Genomic DNA, 23,360 nt, shown 5'->3' on the forward strand with positions numbered 1-23,360 from the left:
TGCGGGTGTTTCAGTTGGGGCGGTGTGGAATTTGGTTTCCGCTCGGCTCCGTCCAAGGTTGGTTGAGGAAAAACTATTCAAGGAGGTGCGGTTGGGCCGCATGGCTGGGCCCTTTGGCTCCCCGCCGTTGCCTGACTTGCGCGTTTCTCCGTTGGGGCTGGTCCCCAAGAAGGAACCCAATAAGTTTCGCCTCATTCATCACCTCTCTCGTGGTTGAATGACGGTATTGATCCGCCACTTTGTGCTGTGTCGTATACTTCGTTTGATGCCGCCCTGGTGTGGGTGAGGCGATGCGGTGCGGGGGAATTGCTGGCAAAGACGGACATTGAGGCCGCTTTCCGCCTTCTTACGGTCCATCCGGATAGTTTCCACCTGTTGGGCTGCTGCTTGGAGGGGAAGTATTTTGTTGACCTTTGCCTCCCCATGGGGTGTTCTGTTTCCTGCTCCTATTTTGAGCACTTTAGTTCGTTTTTGGAGTGGGTAGTTAAGCGGGAGTCACGGGTTAATTCTGTGTTGCATTACCTGGACGACTTCTTGTTTGTCGGTTCAGCGGGGTCCTTGGTTTGTGCTTTCTTGCTGCAAGCCATGGAGCGGGTGGCGGCCTGGTTTGGGGTTCCACTGGCCCCCGATAAGACAGAGGGGCCCGCAACGGTTGTTACGTTTTTAGGGAAAGTTATAGATACGGTGGCTATGGAACGCAGGTTGCCTGCAGACAGGCTTGGAAGACGGCCGGGCTGACGAGGAACCTGGCATTGTTGGAGCTATTTCCCATTATTGTAGCAGTGCAGATTGGGGCGATTCATTGAGAGGCAGGAAGGTGTGTTTCCACTGTTTCCACAGTTTGCTGCGTAGGCTAGTTTTGAAGGGGCTCGAGCTGAATTTGCACTTTGTTGCTCTGCATGTTCCTGGGGCTGCTAATGATGTCGCTGATGCTCTCTCTCGTTTTCAGTGGGAGCGTTTTCGAGAGTTGGCGCCGGAGGCTGCAGAGGGGTCGGTCTCCTGTCCCGACTGGATGTGGAATGTGGTGTAGCGTTGGCCATGGGTCTGGTCAGCCCGTCCGTGAGTGGGGATACCTGGGTGACGTACCGTCGCTGGTGGGCGGATTGGGAGGCGTTGGTTGAGCGTTTGTGCCTGGGGGTGGCCAATTCGGAGTGGGAGGCGGCTGTTCTTTTTTTATGTGGGCAGGGCATTTTGCAAAGGGGTCTTCCCTTCTGGGCTGGGCCGGCGGCTGTCGGCACTTGCCTTTTGGTTTAAAGCGAAGGGGCTTCCGGACGTTACGAAATGCTTTCTGGTTCGTCAGGCTGTTAAGGGTTTCCGGAAGGTGGTCGTTCATAGGGATACCAGGAAGCCAGTGACTTTTTTGGAATTAGGGCAGCGTTTGGAAGGGGTGGGTACTTCCCGTTATGAGGTCCTTTAGTTTCGGTTGGCTTTCACCCTGGCGTTTTTTGGGGCGTTTTGGATTTCGGAGCTGGTGGCTCCCAGTAAATCTCGGGCTGGGGGACTCCTTTTTGCGGACGTCCGGCTTGTGGATGGGGTTTTGGAATGCCTGCTGTGCCGTTTTAAGACGGACCAGGCAGGCAGGGGGAGAGTGGTAAGGTTGGCCTCGTTGGAAGGGTCGGAGGTGTGTCCGGTGGCTGGCTACCCGGAGTTCTTGTCGGTGCGTCCGCCGGTTTTGGGTCCTCTTTTAGTGCATGCGGATGTTTTTTTTTTGTCCCGCTTCCAATGCACGGCTGTCTTCCGCAAGTGCTTGCGAGAGGCTGGCTATGGGGCGGAGGAATACAGCTCTCATTCCTTTCGGATTGGCGCTGCGACCGAGGCATCTCGGTGGGGGTTGGGGCCCGAAATTGATTAAGCGTATTGGGAGATGGGACTCTGATCGTTTTAAACTGTATGTGCGGCCTCATTTGTTGTGATTGATGAGTTGTTCTGTGGCTGGTATCTGTTTTTCTTTTCTTTCAGGTTCGTTGAAGTGCTTGGTCTGGATCGCGGGGCACTCTTACGTGTCCAGGGGGGAGTCAAGAGCTGCCGTCCATCTTACTGGTCGGCAACTGGGGTTTCCACGGGAGGAGGTGGAGGTTCGGTGGTTGGGGCAGGGCGGCATGCGGTGGCCGGAGTTATTGCCTTGCGTCCACTACTATGCTAGGATGGATAGGGATCCTGACATCGTGGTGGTACACCTTGGGGGCAACGAACTGGGTTTTCGCTCATCGAGAGTGTTGCTGCGGGACATGAAGCTGAATCTGCTTAGTTTGTGGTCGGCCATGCCGGGGCCAATATTGATTTGGTCTGACATGGTGGTGCCAAGGAAGAAGTGGAGAAGAGCTAGATCGGTGGCTGGACTGAACAGGGCTAGGGTCAAAGTAAACAAGGCGATGGGTCAGTTTGTGGCCCGGAATGGCGGTATAGTTGTTCGGCACATGGAGCTGGAGAAGGGAGAACCGAGTTCATGGACTCGAACAGGGTACAACTTAATGTGTTTGGTATGGATCTCTGGTTTCTGGAAATCAAGGAGGTGGTAGGACGCGCAGTGTCTGTGTGGCGGAACGTAGTCGGGTAAGGGGTCACCCGCCTGCGTTGTGGAAGGGGCAGAAGAAGGACCTAGAGGCATCACTGTACGGTGGTAATTTGGAAGGTAATATGGGGCGTGGAGGTACACGCCTCAGTTGTACGGTCTCTGTGGCTAGGGGGGCCCAGAGAGGATACGGGGCTCTGAAGGGGGTGCTCCCAGGCCAGGTGTTGGACGGCTGGGGGTAAAAGTAGGAGGCCCTCAGGAAGTTAATGGATGGATTTGGAGTGGACGGTGCCTCTGGGTCCTCTTCTATGTTATTTATGTTTCAAATGGGGTTGTTCAAGTTTTTCATTGTTGTATGATGTTCATACAGAGTTATTTATAAAAGTTACAATGTTTTAATTGTTGGAAAATAAAATTGGGCTGCAGTGGCCTTTGCACCAAGAAATATGTGTTTGTCTTTAATGGTGGGGGATGGTTGAGTAAAAGGGGTTAGAGTGCTGAGACCAGGCAGCTATAATCTCCCATAGTCATGGTGCAGGCTTGTAGTGCAGGTGACACTGATGACAATGATACTTACTGTGGTGTCTAAGTACAGGATATTGTCCTTTTGGCTAAATGTTGCTTCAGGCATGTCTGGTGTCTCTGTTCTGTGCTCAATGCTCCAGGCCAGGGTATAATGTATTGTGCTATGCTGCCAATGATCATTCCCAGTGTTACTGTTACTTTAAGAGAAGCCTTGCAGAGAGAACCAGGTGATCCTGATCAGGGCTGCCATCAGAGTTTATGGGGCCCCTTACACGGCTCAAAGCCTGCCCCCCCCCCCCTTCTGAAATGATAGATAGATAGATAGATATGAGATAGATAGATATGAGATAGATAGATAGATATGAGATAGATAGATAGATAGATAGATGAGATAGATAGAAATGATATAGATAGATATGAGATAGATAGATACATATGAGATGGATAGATAAATAGATAGATAGATATGAGATAAATAGATATGAGATAGATAGATATGAGATACATAGATATGACATAGATAGATACATATGAGATAGATAGATAGATAGATACATATGAGTTGGATAGATAAATAGATAGATAGATATGAGATAAATAGATATGAGATAGATAGATAGATATGAGATAAATAGATACATTGATAGATAGATATGGCCCGCAACCAGTCCTGGCATCTAGTGAGTAGGGGCCCTATTGGGAGAGATAGACAAATAGATATGCAAAAGACAGATGAATGATCAATAAATAAATAAATAGATATTAAAGTGTTTCCCAAATAGGGTGCTTCCAGCTGTTGCAAAACTACAACTCCCAGCATGCCCACACAGCCAAAGACATGCTGGGAGTTGTAGTTTTGCAACAGCTTAGGGCACCCTGGTTGAGAAACAATGAAATGGAGGTAAATAGTCACCTCCTAATTTTTTTTCAACCAAGGAGCTAACAACTATAAAACAATGCACATCCAAAAAATGCCAATTTTATCAGACACAGAAGGTACACATACATTTAAAAACATTTAGAAGCAAGGAATACAAGTGGAGGATAAAATAACATCTTACAACACTAACCCACATAAATGAATAAAATAATACAACACAAAGACGGGTCCTACTAATATATAATGGATGTCAGCTGCACAAATGCTAGCAGAAAAAATACTTCTACCAGTAACAAAAATGATACCTAGCTAATAATAGGAGCCATCAAACTAGCAACATAAAAGGAAAACACGCAATGTACAGTTCACAATGCCATGTAAACATGAAATGACCAATGTCAGATACTATAAAGGTAAATTGTAAATAAATATAAACAACCTCTAAATGTGTACAAAATAGCAAGCAAAAGGAAATGCAAATCATAATGCGGTGTGAATAAGTGTGGCCTATGCAGCTGAACTCAATCCCTAATGTGTGCATAACAGCTACCAGGACCCCATCACAGGACCAAGTGGGAGCACCAAAACTACATGCGTTTCGCCACCAGTCGTGGCAGAGTTGAGTTAAATTCTGCAGCATAGCAGGCTCAGCACAGGGGGAGGAGGCATTACTATTAAGATGTCGACCAGACGCCAGGGTTATCAACAGCCCAAGCATATTTTACCACTACCTACTGAAAAAATATCCTTCAATACTACAGGCAAAACTAATTTGTGTCATGTCTAGTCCAAGGCTTGGTGGAGCGTTGTATGTTACAGGATTTCTTTATTGTTCTTTAACTCCTTAACGAGGCAGGATGTATATTTACGTCCTGCGCGGGCTCCTGCGATATAACTCGGGGTCACGCGGTGACCCCGCATCATATCGGGTCGGTTCCGGCGGCCGTCAATGGCCAGGACCCATGGCTAATACCGGACATCACCGATGATGCCCAGTATTAAGGATAGGGGATAAGATGTCTGATCGCAGGGGGCCCGCTGCTGGGACCCCCCGTGATCTCCCTGCAGCACCCGCATTCTATGCAGGACTGCGTCTCCAGGCTTGGAAACCTCCGGTTTTCCGGGACTGGAGATGTAAATTCACGCCAAGCCTCCTCCATTCATGTCTATGGGAGGGGGCATGACGGCCGTCATGCCCCCTCCCATAGACATGAATGGAGGGGGCGTAGTGTGACGTTGCGAGGAGGCTTGGCGTTACGCCACATCTCCAGTACCAGAAACCTGGAGGTTTCTGAGCCTGGAGAAGCAGCCTCGCATAGTATGTAGGTGCTACAGGGAGATCGCGGGGGGGGGGGGGGGGGGGTTCCAACGGCGGGCCCCCTGCAATCAGACATCTCATCCACTATCCTTTGGAAAGGGGATAAGATGTTTTTGCCCGCAATACCCCTTTAAATTCTGTCATAGCTACACCTCCAATTACCTCACATGAGCCTATCTAAAGACTCTACATAATTTTCTGGAATTTTCCATGCAATTTATCCCCTTAGTGACCACCCATACATGTTTTTTACGGCAGTCACTAAGGGGCTTTGGGCCAGGCTGCCACCTTTTTACGGCTAGAACAAGAGAAAAAAACAAAAAGAGAGAGGACAGCATCTAATGTAATACCATAATGTAGGTTATGGACCCGCACAGGTCAAGCTCCCAGCCAAATGGCCTCTCACCTAGTGTAGTACTTCAGGTGTAGTGTGTAGGGCATTGTCCCAGTGGCAAAGAAGCACATACTCACTTAAATTGATATAATATAATAATATTGACATGATAAAATAAAACAACAGTTACTTGTTTCGTAAGTACAAATTCCCCTTCCTCAGACTGATACCAACTGTTGGAGCTCATATAATGGATCTGTGGGGGTCTGAGAGCCCCAAGGCCAGTCTGAAAACACAATCGCCAGGTACCAATGGTTTTCATAGCAGCCTTGTATGTGACAGTATATAGCCGTGCTGGAGGTATATTATTTGAGTGATCATAAGATAGCTGCTGAAAATCACCTTATGGCACTACTTAAAAAGTAATAGAAAAAAAAAAAAGAAAAAAAAGGTTTATAAAAACAACCCTACCCCCTCAAAGTGCTTCTATTGTGCCAAACTACTAAAACTTTAATAACATTATATACATTTGGTGTTGTTGTAATCATACTGACCCAGACACAGACATTGTATTTTATTCCTGAGGAAGGAGTTAAAACCGTGATATGCGTCAGATCTGTTTATTTTGTGTTTTATATATTGATGTTTTAAATAAATCTAATTTTTGCTACTCAACTTGGTATCATTGCTGCTAGTTTGTAGAAACAAATGGGCAAAGTGAATGAAGACCGGCTAGGAGAGGATGAACGAGGCAGACTCCAGCTTAAAGGGGTACTCCGGTGAAAAAAAATAAACATTTTAATCAACTGGTGCCAGAAAGTTAAACAGATTTGTAAATTACTTCTATTAAAAAATCTTTATCCTTCCAGTACTTATTAGCAGCTGTATGCTACAGAGGAAATTCTTTGCTTTTTGAATTTCTTTTTGTCTTGTCCACAGTGCACTCTGCTGACACCTCTGTCCGTGTCAGGAACTGTCCAGAGTAGCATAGGTTTGTTATGAGGACTTTCTCCTGCTCTGGACAGTTCCTGATTCGGGCATCAGGTGTCAGCAGAGAGCACTGTGAACAAGACAAAAAAGAAATTCAGAAAGCAAAGAATTTCCTCTGTAGCATACAGCTGCTAACAAGTACTGGGAGGATAAAGATTTTTTAATAGAAGTAATTTACAAATCTGTTTAACTTTCTGGCACCAGTTCATTTAAAAAAAAATAAAAAATTTCCACCGGAGTACCCCTTTAAGGCTTTTTTTCACACTACCATCATGTTCCTGCATTGTGACAGACGTTTTTCTGCTGAAAGAGGTCATGAAAAGATAGACAAAATAACTGAACATAACGGATGCTAATGGATGGCGAATGTCCGTTATTTTAACGGGCATTCTGTCAAAATAACGGACATATTCATCCGTTATCACCGTTATTTCATCCGTTATTTAATGTCCATTATTTTATTTCCATGTTCTGAGCATGCGCAGTACAAATAACGGATCATAACGGCCGTTAAAATAACGGACACTAACGGATGTCAATTGTGAATATCCGTCACCCATAGACTTTAATGTTAGAATTTTAACGGCCATTATTCCACCGTTATTTTTGATGGGATAAAACTAACTGCATGCACTGTCTTTTGTGCCATCAAAAATATCGGACGTTAGTCATAACGGGACCTAACTGGTGCAGCAGGATGGTCAAAAAATCCCATTGACATGAATAATCTGTTGGGGAGAAAAAAAATGGAGAGACCGATACTGGCGCCTGGTGTATTACCCTCGGTAACAGGAGCTAAAGTGGTCCAGAGCTGGACAGGAACCATATAGATGGCCGCTCACCTTAGAAAAGATAGTACAGGCATATAACCCTAGGGGTACTGAAGGTGCGGAGTCGCTGCCAGGCCTTCTGGGTAGCAGGAAACAGTAGCACTGTCCTGGATAGACTGTGGAGAAGCTTGAAAAAATACCCTTTGTAGATGGCGCTGCAGCTCCTTCAGAATGACAAAATAGAACCAATGCTTGGTTTAATGTTCCCAGTGGAACCATTTTTATTGGGTTAATAAAATAAAAAAAACATGCGATGACGCGTTTCGGGAGGATCCCTCCCTTCCTCAGATCAGGAACTGAGGAAGGGAGGCATCCTCCCGAAACACGTCATCGCATGTTTTTTTTTTTCCATTTTATTAACCCAATAAAAATGGTTCCACTGTGAACCTTAAACCAAGCATTGGTTCTTTTTCGTCATTCTGAAGGAGCCGCAGCGCCATCTACAAAGGGTATATTTTCAAGCTTCTCCGCATTGACATGAATGGGATTTCTTGACAACCGTTTTGGGGACTTTCTGACGTGAGCTCATGACAGGTGCCTAATGGTAGTGTGAGAGGGGCCTAAGTGAGATACACATGGATAGAGGATAAGAGGTGCTGTCCAGGCCTGAGGGGAGTGGTTGTTTCTCCTCACCTGAAATTTGTCTGCATTGCCTTGCCATCCGCTCTCCAGCCTTTTTGCTTGTTTTTGCTTTCCATAGTTTGTTGATATGGAATCTGTGGAGGGAATAAACATAATTTCTGATGACTGTAGCTGTAGATATGTAATTATTCTTTATGATCACAACCTATCCAGTCTTGTTCATCATTTGCCAGCTGAGATGTTAAAGGGGTATTACAAGAAAAAACTTTTTTTTTTTTTTTTTTTTTTAAATATCAACTGGCTCCAGAAAGTTAAACAGATAAGTACTTAGATTGTTAATTACTTCTATTTAAAAAAAAATCGTAATCCTTCCAGTAGTTATCAGCTGCTGAAGTTGAGTTGTTCTTTTCTTTCTGACAACAGTGCTCTCTGCAGACACCTCTGCTTGTCTCAGGAACTGTAGGAGCAAATCCCCATAGCAAACCTCTAATGCTTCGGACAGTTCCTGAGACAAGCGGAGGAGTCAGCAGAGAGCACTGTGGTCAGAAAGAAAAGAACAACTCAACTTCAGCAGCTGATAACTACTGGAAGGATTAAAAATTTTTTTAATAGAAGTAATTTAAAAATCTGTTTAACTGTCTGGAGCCAGTTGATATATATCAATATTATATATATATATATATAAAAAGTATTTTTTTCCTAGAATACCCCTTAAAGGGGTACTCCGCCCCTGGCATCTTATCCCCTATCCAAAGGATAGGGGATAAGATGTTAGATCGCCGCGGTCCCACTGCTGGGGACCCCGGGGATCGCCGCTGCGGCACCCCGCCATCATTACTGCACAGAGCGAGTTCGCTCTGTGCGTAATGACGGGCGATACAGGGGCCGGAGCAGCGTGACGTCATGGCTCCTCCCCTCATGACATTACGGACCGTCCCCTTAATGCAAGTCTATGGCAGGGGGCGTGACGACCACCACGCCCCCTCCCATAAATTTGTATTGACAGGGCGGGCCGTGACATCACAAGGGACGGAGCCATGACGTAACGATGCTCCGGCCCCTGTATTGCCCGTCATTACGTGCAGAGCAATCTCGCTCTGCGCAGTAATGATAGCGGGGTGCTGCAGCAGCAATCCCCGGGGTCCCCAGCAGCGGGACCCCGGCGATCTGACATCTTATCCCCTATCCTTTGGATAGGGGATAAGATGTCTAGGGGCGGAGTACCCCTTTAAGAGTATAGGTTATAACAGTGTTCCCCAACCAGGGTGCCTCCAGTTGTGGCAAAACTACAACTCCCAGCATGCCCGGACAGCCGAAGGCTGTCCGGGCATGCTGGGAGTTGTAGTTTTGCCACAGCTGGAGGCACCCTGGTCGGGAAACACTGGGTTAGAAATACAGAAGCAATGGCTGTTATCAAGGAAAAAACCTGGGCTGACAATGGGACCCGGGATCTGTTGGCATGGTGCCGGCGTTATGAAGCCTTGTTCCTACACTTACTGCATTCCAGACGACAGCTGGTTGAGCTAAGAATAAATTGTGCCCCACCCGGCACAAGGCTCGGCTGCCTCATAGACCCTCTTTGATGGGACTTTTGAATCTCCACTGCAGTTTATTTATGTATGAAGCTGTCAAGAGTCCGATTTCTTAAAGTGGGTTTCACTAAGAAAGGTTTGGGGAGCGAAACAAAGCATATTAAAAATAAAAATGGTCACTTCCAAAATAGCTATTACTAGTAATTTGGTAAAAAGTAGCTCAGTTTTTCTCATAGACCGGCCATTCCTTGTCGGTTACCCATTCAGTATTGCTTTTTCATTCAAGACATTGTTGCCCTCGTTAACTAACAACTGGATCTTAGCAAGGGCTCGACAAATCCCAGGCACCTGGTCACCATGGCGATTGAGAATTTCATCCTGGTGCCTAGGTGTTTGTCTGTCTAAGCACTGATGGCGGCCTATAGCAATTAGATTCACCCGGCGACTGATGTATCACCTTTTAATTTAGTGCTGAGCTACCTGTGCCAAGAGGGACACTACTCTGTGCTATCCCTGTGGTGGTCTGCAGTAATTCCTCCAGCAGAGTAGCGGTAGCGGAGTCTGGCAAAGCCACGGGGTGTGAAGTGGGGTGTATGGGGCAGGTGTTGTTAACCCCTTCGTGTTCGTGACGCCAAGGCGTGGTTTTAACCGAGAACCACCCGAACGGTAGCACCGCTAGTCCTAGTTAGGCAGGGCAAATAATAGTCCACGGCCAGGTCAGGGTTAACGGTAGCTTTACTGAGGTAGACAGATGGTACAGTCTTTACAGCTAGGCCAGGATCCCAGAGAGGTGACCAGTAACACAGGGGACCTCACAGCTTGCTGGGACTTTCAGTGACTATGACAGACTTTAGGACAGCCACACTGACTATAATAGACTTGACTTGACTGAAGATAGTGACAGCAGACAGAGATGACTTGACTTACTGACATGTGGTTGCAATTTAGGCTTGAGGCCTCCAGATGTGCTGGACATTGGCTCTGAGACATCTGGACTGGACTTGACCTCAGCAGAAAGTGTGCTGGAAGAGAGAGATTCTAGTACCTCCCCCTCTTATAAAGGGGGCTCTGCAAGGAGCCCATAGGCTAGCTGCAGGTCATCTGGTCACCTGGTGCTCTCTGGGTAACAAAACATGTGACTTTAACATGTGACAACCATTATCATGTGACTAACAACCATGTGACCATATCAAAGGTCCTTTACATTTGTTTTGTATAACGGAGAATAAGGTGTACTGGAGAACAAGGATTATGTATAATATTAACATACCTATGACTATGGAATAACACGACTTATGGACTATGACTACATTTTATGACATTTGACTAGGCATATTATGACATTTGACTATGCATAACAACACTTTATACATTACTAAGACATAACACTGGTGGATTGGGTTGCTGGAGGCTTTCTGCCCAATGCCTTGGCTACTGGGGTCCCTTGGCATCACTCACTTTCCCCCAGAACACTAGTTATTTTTATGCTAGACACTTTCTTATGCTGGACACTTTTTGTTTTAGTTAAAATTTGACATTTGTTACCTTAGACTATTTGTTACGTGGTTTTGTGGGAACAGGAATACCTTCTGGCCAGCAAAGTATCCTGAGCACACGGACACAAAAATTACATTAGACATTTTAGAGATAGGACATTTGTACGGACTGTGTTGTGGTGATTGTTACAGCCCTAATGTACATGACACATTTGTACATGACTTTATGTGTACTGATGACTAGGTGTAGTACACAACGTTACTGTATATTAAACTTTAATCTTTGTATCTTGCTGGTATTTGACCTTGCGTGGACCACTGGGACCAATGCAGCACCACCTCTTGGGATTCAGGAGCACTTCCCTCTTTGGGAGCTCTTGACATGACTGGAGGGATAGAGGCCTCTCGAAGATCCATTTCCAGAGTTGGAGCTGATTCTGGACTATCTGGACTCGGACTGACTGGCAAGGATACAGGATACATGGAGACCGGAATGTAGACTGGTGCCAAAGGTGACAGGACTGGAGCTGGTGGGGTGACTAGAGTTGGTTGCACCAGCCCCTGAGATGGCTTGATACCGAAGATTGCAGCTTGGCTGGGAGAGAACATGGGGACATCCATGGATGGATGGATCCCCTCTCCAGACATGTACTGTCGAGTAGGTCTGACAGCTGGTGGAGGAGGTACAAGAAGCACAGGTAGGTCTTCTTTGTGACATAACTTGATTCTGTTACGATGGATGACTTGCGGCTCGTACCCTGGCTTCTGGATTGCATACACATCTGAGTCTGGGTAGGGTACGTCCATCACCATGTAAGGCTCTGTTTCCCAGATGGAGTCCAGTTTGTGGGTCCTTGGGAACTTCCACAGCCAAACCTTGTCGCCTAACTGGAGAAGTTTGTCGGAGGCATGACGGTTGTAGTCTTGTTGTTGCCTCTGTTGAACCTCCCCCATCTTTTTGTTGAGACCCACTCCATAGAAGCTTGTGTAAAGTTGTTGAAGGGAGCTTGTAGTCCAAACGTTCAATCTTTTGGCAGCTGTCCGTGTCAATCCATCATCATGAAGAACGGGGAGTATCCCGTAGAACAGTGAACTGTGTTATTGTAAATTTCCAGCAATTCGGGAAACAACCGGGGCCCCTCTTCGTGATTTAACACTGATGCTGCTCACATCATGTGGATAAAAACTTGATTGATGCGCTCACAGAGCCCGTTCCCTTGATGGTGATAAGCAGTAGTCTGGAGTTTCTTGCCGGCATGAAACCGACACAGCTCCAGGAAGAGCTGGGCCTCAAAGGTCGTTCTTCGGTCCATTAGGACAGACTCCGGACACCCAAGGATTTGTACCCAATAAGAGTAGAACATCTGAACCGTGGTTTTGGCTGTGAGGTCTTTAACTGGCACTACGACAACCCACTTGGAGTAGTGATCCACCATGGCGAGAGCATAAGTGTACCCGGACCGGGTAGGAGACAACTTGACATGTTCTAGCACGACCAACTGGTTAGGCCTTTCACTCTGGATGGAATGGAGGGGTTCTCTGGCATCCTTACACACGTTCTTGGTGTCGTTGCAGACGGCACACTCACTGCACCATTTCTCAATGTCGTTCCGCATCCCAATCCAGTAGAATCTTCGCCTGACAGTAGCTTCAGTCTTGTGGACTCCAAAGTGTCCCGACTGATCATGGTGTGCGTTGAGGACCATCGCCACGTCTCTTCAGGGAACCTGGATCTGATGAAGTTGATTACCTGAAACCGGATCCAAAGAGTTTCGGTACAACAGTCCCTTGTGCACGAACAGTCGCTTTCTCTGTCGCCACAGACGCTTCAACTCGTAGTCGCTCTGGGCCCGGCGTAGACAGGTTGGTACCTTTTTTATCATAAGGTAGTCCAACAGATCCCCCATGACTCAACTTTCGTCTTGTAGAGTCTTCCAGGTGTATAGGTCTTCCTGGACCTCCTCGGACCTGGGTTCCCCCACTCCAAGGGTGGTCACAATATTCTGACTCACAAACTTCTGGTAAAATGGGGGGCATCTCCACATCTTCCCACTCGTCTTCGATAGGTGGTCCTTCGCCGGGAGTCATTTGAGATACCTCGGCAATGACATTGGACTTGCCGCTTCTGTACTTGATGGTGAAGTTGTAGTTGGCCAATCTTGAGGCCCCACGCTGTTTGGCAGTATTCAGATGGGCCAATGGGTTATTATCTGTGTAGACAGTAAACGGCGTGGCAGCCAAGTAGTCTTTAAACTTCTCAGTTATGGCCCACACAAGGGCAAGGAGTTCCAGCTTGAAAGTGCTGTAGTTGGCATTGTTCTTCTCTGCTCCTCACAGATTACAACTGGCATAGGCTATCACTCGCTCTTACCCTTCTTGGACTTGGGACAGGACAGCTCCCAGACCTTCAAAACTGGCATCAGTATACAACCAGAACGGCTGACTAGTCTGGATACGCCAGGATGGGTGGCTCTGTCAACACGTTTTTAAAAGCTTGGAACGCTGTTCCTTGCTCTTTGGCCCACTCCACAGGTAGTCTTCCACTGTAAGTCTCTTTAGCCGTACCCTGTAAGAGAGCTGTGAGGGGTTCTGCAATCTGGGCGAAGGGGAGAATGAAGCGACGGTAGTAGCTGGCAAATCCCAGGAAGCTCCTGCATCTTTCACTGTTAGCAGAGTAGGACAGTTCTTGCCAATCTCTATCTTCTTAGGATTAGGCTGAACTCCCTCGGCACTGAAAACATGACCTAGGTAATGTACTTGAGGTTTAAGCAGATGACACTTGGCTTAATCTTCAGCCCATGTTGGATCAAGACTCGGAAGACGTCTGACAAATGATCCAGGTGCTCCTGATAGGACTTTGAGTACATGATGACATCATCTAGGTACAACAGGACGCTGGCCCAGGCACTGCTCCATCAGATGCTGGAAAATAGCAGGGGCATTGCACATCCCGAAAGGCATACTCTTGAATTCGAACAGTCCCATGGGTGTCATGAAGGCTGTCTTCTCTCGGTCTTCCTCAGCCATAGGCACTTGCCAATACCCACTGGTTAAGTCAAAGGTGGAGAAGTAGGCAGCCGACCCGAGGGCTGTAAGTGACTCTTCGATTCTTGGATGGGGAAAAATCGTCCTTATGCGTGACATTGTTCAGTTTCCTGTAGTCAACATAAAAATGGATGATCCCATCCTTCTTCTTGATGAAGACAAGGGGCGCTGCCCAGGGACTCTGACTCTCTTAAATGACGTCCGAGTCTTTCATGTCAACCAGCATCGTCTTAATGGTTTGATACATGCCTGGTGCGACCGGACGATGTCTTTCTTTGATAGGTGGGCTGTCACCTGTCAGAATCCAATGCTGGATCATGGATGTACATCCAAAGTCTGTGGGGTGCTTACTGAAAGCCTTGTGATGCCTCTTGGTGACACTGATGACTCCACTGACTTGATCTCTCGGAGTGGCTTTGTCTCCCACTTGGAGTTGTGCCCACCAGGGCTCAGGGGGACTTACAGCAGATCCCGGAGTCGCTTGGGCCGTCCGCTGTCGGGCCACCTTGCGTTCTGTTAAGATGTCCCTTTGATTCTAGAAGATACGGCTGGGTGACTGGAGTGTATTTAGCCAAGACTGTAGCCACATCGGACAGATTGACTAACCGGAATGGAACTCTCCCATTGGTAACTGTAACAAGGCTTCTGGCAGCGTGGACTGGGGGATGATCTTCCAACTGGCCTGGCCTTCGTCACTGTGTGCTTTCCCAACCTGCAGAAGAAACTGACATCAGGAGCATGAGAGTGTCGGGATGCAGCTGAAGGAGAGCACTCTGTACTGCCACCGCTAACCAGGTTGGTGCTGGGGGTGCTACCATACAGCATGTAGGAGTGAGGGGGGGGGGGGGGGAGACTGTACACCAGGCCCCTGCCCTACTGCCTGCTCCTGTCCAGGTGGCACTTGAAATAACTAGGCCCCTTGATGCATCTCCTGTCATCCTTTCTTCCTGCTGTACCTCCTGTCACTGCTTTCATCCTCCCTCCTTCTGCACCTCCTGTTACTGCTGTCATTCTCTCTCCTGCTGCACCTCCTGTCATTGCTGTCACCCTCCCTCCTGCTTCACCTTCTTTCACCCTCTTTCTTGCTGCACTTCCTGTCACTGCTGTCACCCTCCCTCCTGCTTCATATCCTGTCACTGCTGTCACCCTCCGTACTGCTGCAATTCCTGCCACTGCTGTCACCCTCCTTTCCGCTGCAACTCCTATTACCCTTCCTCCTGTTGCACCTCCTGTTACCCTCACTCATGCTGCACCTCCCTGTACTGATGTGAACATCCCTCTTGCAGCACCTCCGGTCACAGATGTCACTCTCCTTTCCACTGCACCTCCTGTCACCCTCCTTTCTGCTGCACCTCTAGTCACCCTCCTTTCCGCTGTCTTTCCTATCACCTTTCCTCCTGTTGCACCTCCTGTCAATGCTGTCACTCTCCTTCCTGCTGCACCTCCTGTCAATGCTGTCACTCTCCCATATGCTGCACCTCCCCTTACTGATATAACCGTCCCTCCTGTTGCCCCCTCTGAAAGATCTGTCATGGCAGTCACAGAGGCAGCCTAGATTAGGACCCCTGCACCACTAATGACAAAGCATAGAACTATATCAACACCAACATCGCTCCTCCTATTCATGGTGGCATCTATATAGTTAAATGGCAGACATCAGACATATCGCTGATGGCAGTCATTTATGGTCAGTGTTAGCTGCAGATAGCGGCTGGCACTTAACATGTATAGAGATCTGCTCCTGTGGTCATAAAGGGATGAACATAGTCAGCAACAATACTCAGGTAGGCTGTGACATTTAAACAATGCTCAGTTAGTACTAAGGGGGCCCAAAGTGTGCCAATAAAATGCGCCCCCCCCCATATCATTACACTACCACCAGCCTGAATTGTTGATACAAAAAATGTTTTCATTATAAAAGTAGTAAAACAATACAAAAACTTTAGAAATGGAGCATCGCTGTAATCATACTGACCTGGAGAATACATTTAACAATTTTACAGCGTTTGGAACAAACTGTTCTGAACGCTGGAGCCGTATGGAGCTTGTGACATCATAGCCCCGCCCCCTCATGACATCACGCCTCGCCCACTCAATGCAAGTCTATGGGAGGGAACAGTTTGCTCCAAACACTGAGCAGCGGAGTACCCCTTTAAGACACTTTTATAAAGGCATTAGGGCCGTGGCTAGTACAGTGATCCCTCAACTTACAATGGCCTCAACATACAATAGTTTCAACATACAATGGTCTATTCTGGACCATTGTAAGTTGAAACCAGACTCAACATACAATACTACAGACAGTCCAGATCTGTGAAACATGTCAATGGACGGAAGAACCGACCAATCAGAATGGACATTCACTGGTAAAACCCCTGTATTACTGAAGTGTATGCAGTGACTGGTAGCGCCCCCAACAGTACAGGGTGGTATTACATGTTCTGTACTCTTTACCTGGACACCAGGTGAGGGCGACTCCATGTTACTTTTTTGGGACACTGTGTGCTGTACAAAACCCCCGAAGAAGCTCCTATCCTCTACATAGACAGTGTTTTTCACAAGCAGGGTACCCCCAGCTGTTGCAAAACTACAACTCCCAGCATGCCCGGACAGCCTTTGGCTGTCCGGGCATGCTGGGAGTTGTAGTTTTGCAACAGCTGGAGGCACTCTAGTTGGGAAACACTGACATAGACAGTGATTTACAGCTCCCAGCAGATCTTTCTTACTTTTATATGTGAGGAATTGCTTTATCTATATTAGTTATCAACTTATTTTTTTTTAATCCTCACCTTTTCCTATTTTTGGATGACATTTTGGGGCTTCAGAACTAATTACCAGGTTTCCATAGAGTTCTGGTCTCAACATACAATGGTTTCAACATACAATGGTCGTCCTGGAACCAATTAATATTGTAACTTGAGGGACCACTGTACCTGATTTACTGTTATTTGTACCTGGACTGGGCACTGTTTTCAGGTACATGTCCAAGTGCAATGTGGCTAATACCAGAGTAAGTGTGCCCTAATAAAAATGTGCATTTAAAAAAGAAAGTGTTTTTGGTGTAATTTCTTCTAGAATTCTTCCCTAACTCAGTCACAATAATCCAGAGATCCAATCCTTTGTAAACCTTCAAATTTGAATTAATCCTATTTTGTGCAAAAATATTGTGACTTTTACTCTTTGGCGTCACTTTCAGGAAAAGTAAGCCGGGCTTGGAGTGCCTTGCAGCCTCTCGGCCCAGTGGATCGCCTATAATGGCAGAAATGAGCAGAAATTATTCCAGTAATCTATTCGGTTTGTATCTGCCTGGATCTCTTAATAAATTGGGTCATCTTCATCCAGTGCACTTGTTCGTTAGGACCAGAGATTGAAATGTCTGTCATTATAAATACTACCTTATGTGTAAAATCACATATCAAATGCTTTGATGGATCAGACACCAAGCGAGCAATAGAACGAGCCAGGAGAAGTGCGTGCGTGCGTGCGTGCGTGCGTGCGTGGTGCGTTCTCTTCCAGCTCATTGTCATGTGATCAAGACAGTCACACAATGTGACACACAATAAGTCTATAGCATACCCCAAACTTTTGCTGAGAGCAAAGAGGGACAAGCCATGGTGTTAACCATCACGTCCTAACCATACCCATTCTTCTTCTACAATATTCTCCCACCGCTGTATATAACACAACAGACGTGAAATGGGAATAAATCATTAACAGCAATAATGTTGTCAGCCTGTCACCAGAGTATAGGAGGACCTATATTGAAAACTGCTATCACTACCACGACAGACCATATAAGGGATTACAGTGCATTTAAATCCAATGATGCCCCTATATGCCTAACTAATACCACCACACCATAACCACTATCATTGCTATGACGGACCATATAAGTGATTACAGTGCAGTTACATCTGGTTACTCACAGGTGACTTCTTCTTTGAGCGGAGTCCTTGACTTTCCTTTTTCTTCTCCATCCAGCCCAGAACATAATGATGATTTCTTCCAGCCATGAGTCGTCTCTGCAGAACCTTCCGGGGAAGAAAACTTAAGCCTCCGCACTTTACAAAGACCTATAGTGCCCCAAACTGTAATAATGCCCTCTTGGTTTCCCACATAGTAGACTTGGTAGATAAGTTGGTTGGGAAAGAGTTGGTAGGTCCCCCACATTAAATACTTAGGTCACTAAGTAGGTAGACAGGTCCCTTCATGTAGTTTCCCCCATTATGTAGGTACCCCAAGTAGGTAGACCCCCCTAGATAGCTACCCCCTGTAGGTAGAGCCCCCAAAGATAGCTACCCGCTGTAGGAAAACCCCCTAAAATACGTTCTCCTGTAGGGATATTCCTTGGAAAAAGCTGCCCCCTGTAGGAAGACCCCCTGAGACAATTACTCCCCTATAAGCAAATCCCCTAGGTAGTTGCCCTTTGTAGATAGATGACACTTTGTAAACAGTTGCTTCTCCTGTATATAGTTGCCCCTTGTAGTTAGGTGCCCCCTGTATATAGCTGGCCCCTTGTAGATAGGTACCACTCTGTATAGTTTCCCCCTGTATATAACTGGTTCCTTGTAGATTGTGCCAAACTGTATATAGTTGCCCTCCTGTATATAGGTGACCCTTGAAGATAGGTTCCCCCCTTTATATAGTTGGCCCTTTGTAGATAGTTGCCCTTCCCTCTTTTGTAAGTAGCAGCCCCCATATAGATAGTTGCTCCCCCAAGATTAATAAAACTAAAAAGAAAAACATTCACCAAACCTGCTGGTTACCACGAAGTCCACATCATGGCCGCTCTTCTCTTCTTTCTCAGCTCACGCTCCGGCGCACGATGATGTCACTTGTGTGCTGGAGCATAAAGGGGGAGAGTGGCCTCTTTTGGCTGCCGAATAATGCATCCAGCGGTCACAAGAAAGATTGATAGAGCAAGGAGCCAATGGCTCTTCGTTTTGTCAAAGCTGGGGTCTGAAAGCGAGACAATGGCTAACAAAAGTGGGACAGCAACCATGGGAAAAGTGGGACTGTTCCACCTAAATCTGGACATTTTGGAGGCATGTTATAGGACCATCACAGTCACAAGGACAGAGCAAGGAGAGCGGTACTTTTGCATGGACATAAGTATTCAGACTTCTTACTATGACACATAATTTTTAGCTCTGGGGCCTCCAATTTCTGTGGTAAATTCAGATGATTGGACAAGATTTGGAAATACACAAACGTAACTATGTAAGGTCTCACAGCTGACAATGTGTATCAGAGCAACAACCAAGCCATGATGAGAAAAAGAGCTGCCTGTAAAGCTCAGAGACAGGATTGCACGGAGCCACAGATCTGGAGAAGGTTACCGATCACTGCAGCACTCCACCAATCTGGGCTTTATGGCAGAGTGGCCAGAAAAAGCCTCTCGTCAAGACACGTGAAAGGTCACGTGGAGTTTGCACCTAAAGCACTTTCAGACTGTGGAAAACAAGATTGTCTGGTCTGATGAAAAGAAGATTAAAGTTTTCGGGCTCAATTCTGTCTGTCAAGTCTGTAGGAAACCAGGCACTGCTTATCACCTACCCAATACCATCCCTACACCAAAGCGTGGCGGTAACAGCATCATGCTGTAGGGGTGTTTTTCAGTGGCTGGGATAGGGAGAATGGTCAGGGTTGAGGGAAAGCTGAATGCAGCAAAGTACAGAGATATTGTTAATTAAAACCGGATCCAGAGCACTCTGGCCCCAGGCTGGACCTTCCAACAAGACAATGACCCTAAGAACACAGTTAAGGCAACACAGGAGCGGCTTAGGGACAACTCTGTAAATGTCCTTGAGTGGCCCAGACAGAGCCCGGACTTGATCCCAATGGAACATTTCTGGAGAGACCCAAAAATGACTTCTACCATCTGTCTCCATCCAACCTGGCATAAGGCTGGGTTCACATCACGCTTTCTCCCATACGGGAGCGCATACGGCAGGGGGGAGCTGAAACCTCGCGCTCCCATATGCCTTTCTATGTGCTCCCATATGTAATTCATTTCAATGAGCCGGCCGGAGTGAAACATTCGGTCCGGTCGGCTCATTTTTGCGCTGTATGCGCTTTTACAACCGGACCTAAAACCGTGGTTGACCACAGTTTTAGGTCCGTGGGAAAAGCGCATACAGCGCAAAAATGAGCCGACCGAACGTTTCACTCCGGCCGGCTCATTGAAATGAATTACATATGGGAGCGCATAGAAAGGCATACGGGAGCGCGAGGTTTCAGCTCCCCCCTACCCTATGCGCTCCTGTATGGGAGAAAACGTGTTGTGAACCCAGCCTAACCTGACAGGTTCAGCAGAAAAGAATGGCAGAAAATCCCTAAATCCAGGTCTGTAAACCTTGTGAGTTGAATTGCAACAACCATATTCTGATTCCTATAGCTTTTTTACTTTTCTGTCTACAAAAATGTATGTAGGCTAAATTTTGTGCAATAATTTGTAGCTTTTATCAGCGCCATTTTGGTATTGATCAGAGTTTTTGATTGCTTTTTATAAAGGGGTACTCTGGAAACCTTTTTTTTTAAATCAACTGGTGCCAGAAAGTTAATTAGATTTGTAAATTATTTCTATTAAAAAAAAATCTTGATCCTTCCAGTACTTATCAGCTGCTGTATGATCCACAGGAAGTTAATTTCTTTTTGAATTTCCTTTCTGTCTGACCACAGTGTTCTCTGCTTTTACTTGTGTCCACGTTAGGAACTGTCCAGAGCAGGATAGGTTTTCTATGGGGATTTGCTCCTACTCTGGACAGTTCCTGGTCAGCAGAGAGCAATGGGGTTAGGCAGAAAGGAAATTCAAAAAGAAAAGAACTTCCGGTGGATCATACAGCAGCTGTTAAAGGGTACCTCTCATCAAATAAACTTTTGATATATTTTAGATTAATGAATGTTGAGTAACTTTCCAATAGCATGTTAATGAAAAATATGCTTCTTTCTATTGTATTTTTCCCGATCAGTCCTGTCAGCAAGCATTTCTGACTCATGCTGGAGTCCTAAACACTCAGAGCTGCCAGCCTGCTTTGTTCACAGCCAAACAGGCTGTGACCAAAGCAGGCTGGCAGCTCTGAGTGTTCTCCTTTGTGAACAAAGAAGACTGGCAGCTCGTAGTGTTTAGGACTCCAGCATGAGTCTGAAATGCTTGCTGCCAGGACTGGTAGGGAGACCCCTAGTGGTCATTTCTTCAAAGTGGAAAATTAAATAGAAAGAAGCATATTTTTTTAATAACATGCAATTGTGAAGTTGTTCTGCATACATTAATCTATAATATATCAAAAGTTTTTTTGATGAGAGGTACCCTTTAAGTACCGGAAGGATTAAGATTTTTTTTAATAGAAGTAATTTACAAATCTGTTAAACTTTCTGGCACCAGTTGAATAAAAAAAAAATGTTTTCCTGTGGAGTACCCCTTTAACGCCATTTTTTCTGGGATGTGTAAAAAATGGGAAAATGGGGGATTAAAAAGTGTGGAATGGATTAATTTATATTACTAAAACCTTTGTTATTTTTTATTTTTTTTGCAGAACCCAAAAATTAATTGTGAGTCACATTTACGTTCTGGGAAACCCCTGGGAGCCAACCAAGGAGATCACACTCCCCCTCAGGGAAGACACAAAAGAAACTAGTCAGACACACTCTCAAGTAGCCGACACCTCTCTATATCCCAGATAAACCTTCCTTTGCTAAAAGTGGCAGTTCTACCAAGGCCAGGTTCACATCATGTTTTGTGCCTCTGAAGCACGGATACATCGACAGAAGCTCAAAATCAGCTCCAGACGTACCCATGCTCAGATCATCACAGGCCTCATTGAAGTCAATTACCTAAACGTATTCCCCTAGGGGGGAGATTTATCAAAACCTGTCCAGGGGAAAAGTTGCTGAGTTGCCCATAGCAACCAATCAGATCGCTACTTTCATTTTTGATAAAATGAAAGAAGCGATCTGATTGGTTGCTATGGGCAACTCAGCAACTTTTTCTCTGGACAGGTTTTGATAAATCTCCCCCCTAGTGACTACATTTGGGTCATTTTTCTGCAAACCATGTTTTTCAGTCCAAGCTTAACTGAGATACATTCAGAAAATTTCCGAAAATTACCGAAAGCTAATCGCTAGGTGACTACGTTTGGGTCATTTGTGTGCTTGGGGCCCTTGCTGATCTGAGCTCGGATACTCGAAAGCTCAAAATCATCCGCTAACATGTCCGTTCCTTGGAGGCACAAAGCGTGATGTGAATTCCCCCTGAAAAATTGTGCTTCCATTGTTGTACTAGAAGATTGCACTGAAGTACACTTTTTTGTGCATTACGTCCGGGCTCCCAGCATCTAAAACAACAAACTGAACTCGCCTGTTGCCGCTCTCGGTGCCCTGGTATTGCCGCTCCAGTCCTCCGCTGCCATCTTTTTTCTCACACTACTGATCAGTAAATTCCCGGCAGCATCGATGCCCCGCCTTGGCCAGCAATAGGCTGAGTGGCAGCGTGATGAATTGAGCCCCGGCAGTGCCGGGGCTCAATTCATCACACTGTCGCTCAGCCTATGGCCGGCCAATGTGGGGCATCGGTTTGGCCGTCAATTTACTGATAAATAGTGTGACGCGTTGGCTGTGCCGGGGCTCAATTCATCACACTGCCGCTCAGCCTATGGCCGGCCAATGTGGGGCATCGGTTTGGCCGTCAATTTACTGATAAATAGTGTGACGCGTTGGCGGTGCCAGGGCTCAATTCACACTGCCGCTCAGCCTATTGCCGGACAATGTGGGGCATCGGTTTGGCCGTAAATTTACTGATAAATAGTGTGACGCGTTGGCGGTGCCGGGGCTCAATTCATCACACTGCCGCTCAGCCTATGGCTGGCCAATGTGGGGCATTGGTTTGGCCGGCAATTTATTGATAAGTATTGTGACCCATTGGCCGTGCCAGGGCTCAATTCACATTGCCGCTCAGCCAACTGCTGACCGAACTGATGTTCCTTATTGGCCGGCGATAGGCTGAGCGCCATTTACTGATAATTAGTGTGACGCGTTGCCACAGTTAACCAAGAAGAAGACGGCAGTGGTGGACTGGAGAGGCGATAGCGGGGAATTGAGAGTGGCGGCAGGCGAGTTCAGTCTTTTTTTAGATGCTGGCAGTGCTGAACGGGACATCTTGAACAATGGCCCTGGTGCCTCTCCAAGGGCCAAGGTCCCTGAATTACCACTTGGCCAACACAGTACTGCTTACCCCAAACATTACACAACAGAACAGCAGAACAATACTGTATGCTTGAACTTTTGACAGTCATTCTCTTATTTTTTTTAATAACTATAA

The 23,360-nt window shown here is 46.5% G+C and overlaps 2 protein-coding genes across 2 annotated transcripts in view; one reads left to right on the forward strand and one right to left on the reverse strand.

The window, feature by feature from the left end:
• LOC130294663 (protein kinase C and casein kinase substrate in neurons protein 1-like) overlaps positions 1 to 9,598 on the reverse strand; it is a 115,581-nt gene extending 105,983 nt beyond the window's left edge. The window contains exons 1-2 of the mRNA XM_056544853.1: positions 9,469 to 9,598; positions 8,023 to 8,105 (exon numbers count right to left, since the gene is read on the reverse strand). The gene's annotated coding sequence lies outside the window, so the exon portion shown is untranslated. The remainder of the gene's footprint in view (positions 1 to 8,022; positions 8,106 to 9,468) is intronic.
• Positions 1 to 23,360, forward strand: part of SAXO3 (stabilizer of axonemal microtubules 3) — a 75,045-nt gene that overhangs the window by 28,205 nt on the left and 23,480 nt on the right. The window lies entirely within an intron of this gene.

The sequence above is a fragment of the Hyla sarda genome, chromosome 10, assembly GCF_029499605.1.
Source record: "Hyla sarda isolate aHylSar1 chromosome 10, aHylSar1.hap1, whole genome shotgun sequence".
Taxonomy (NCBI): domain Eukaryota; kingdom Metazoa; phylum Chordata; class Amphibia; order Anura; family Hylidae; genus Hyla; species Hyla sarda.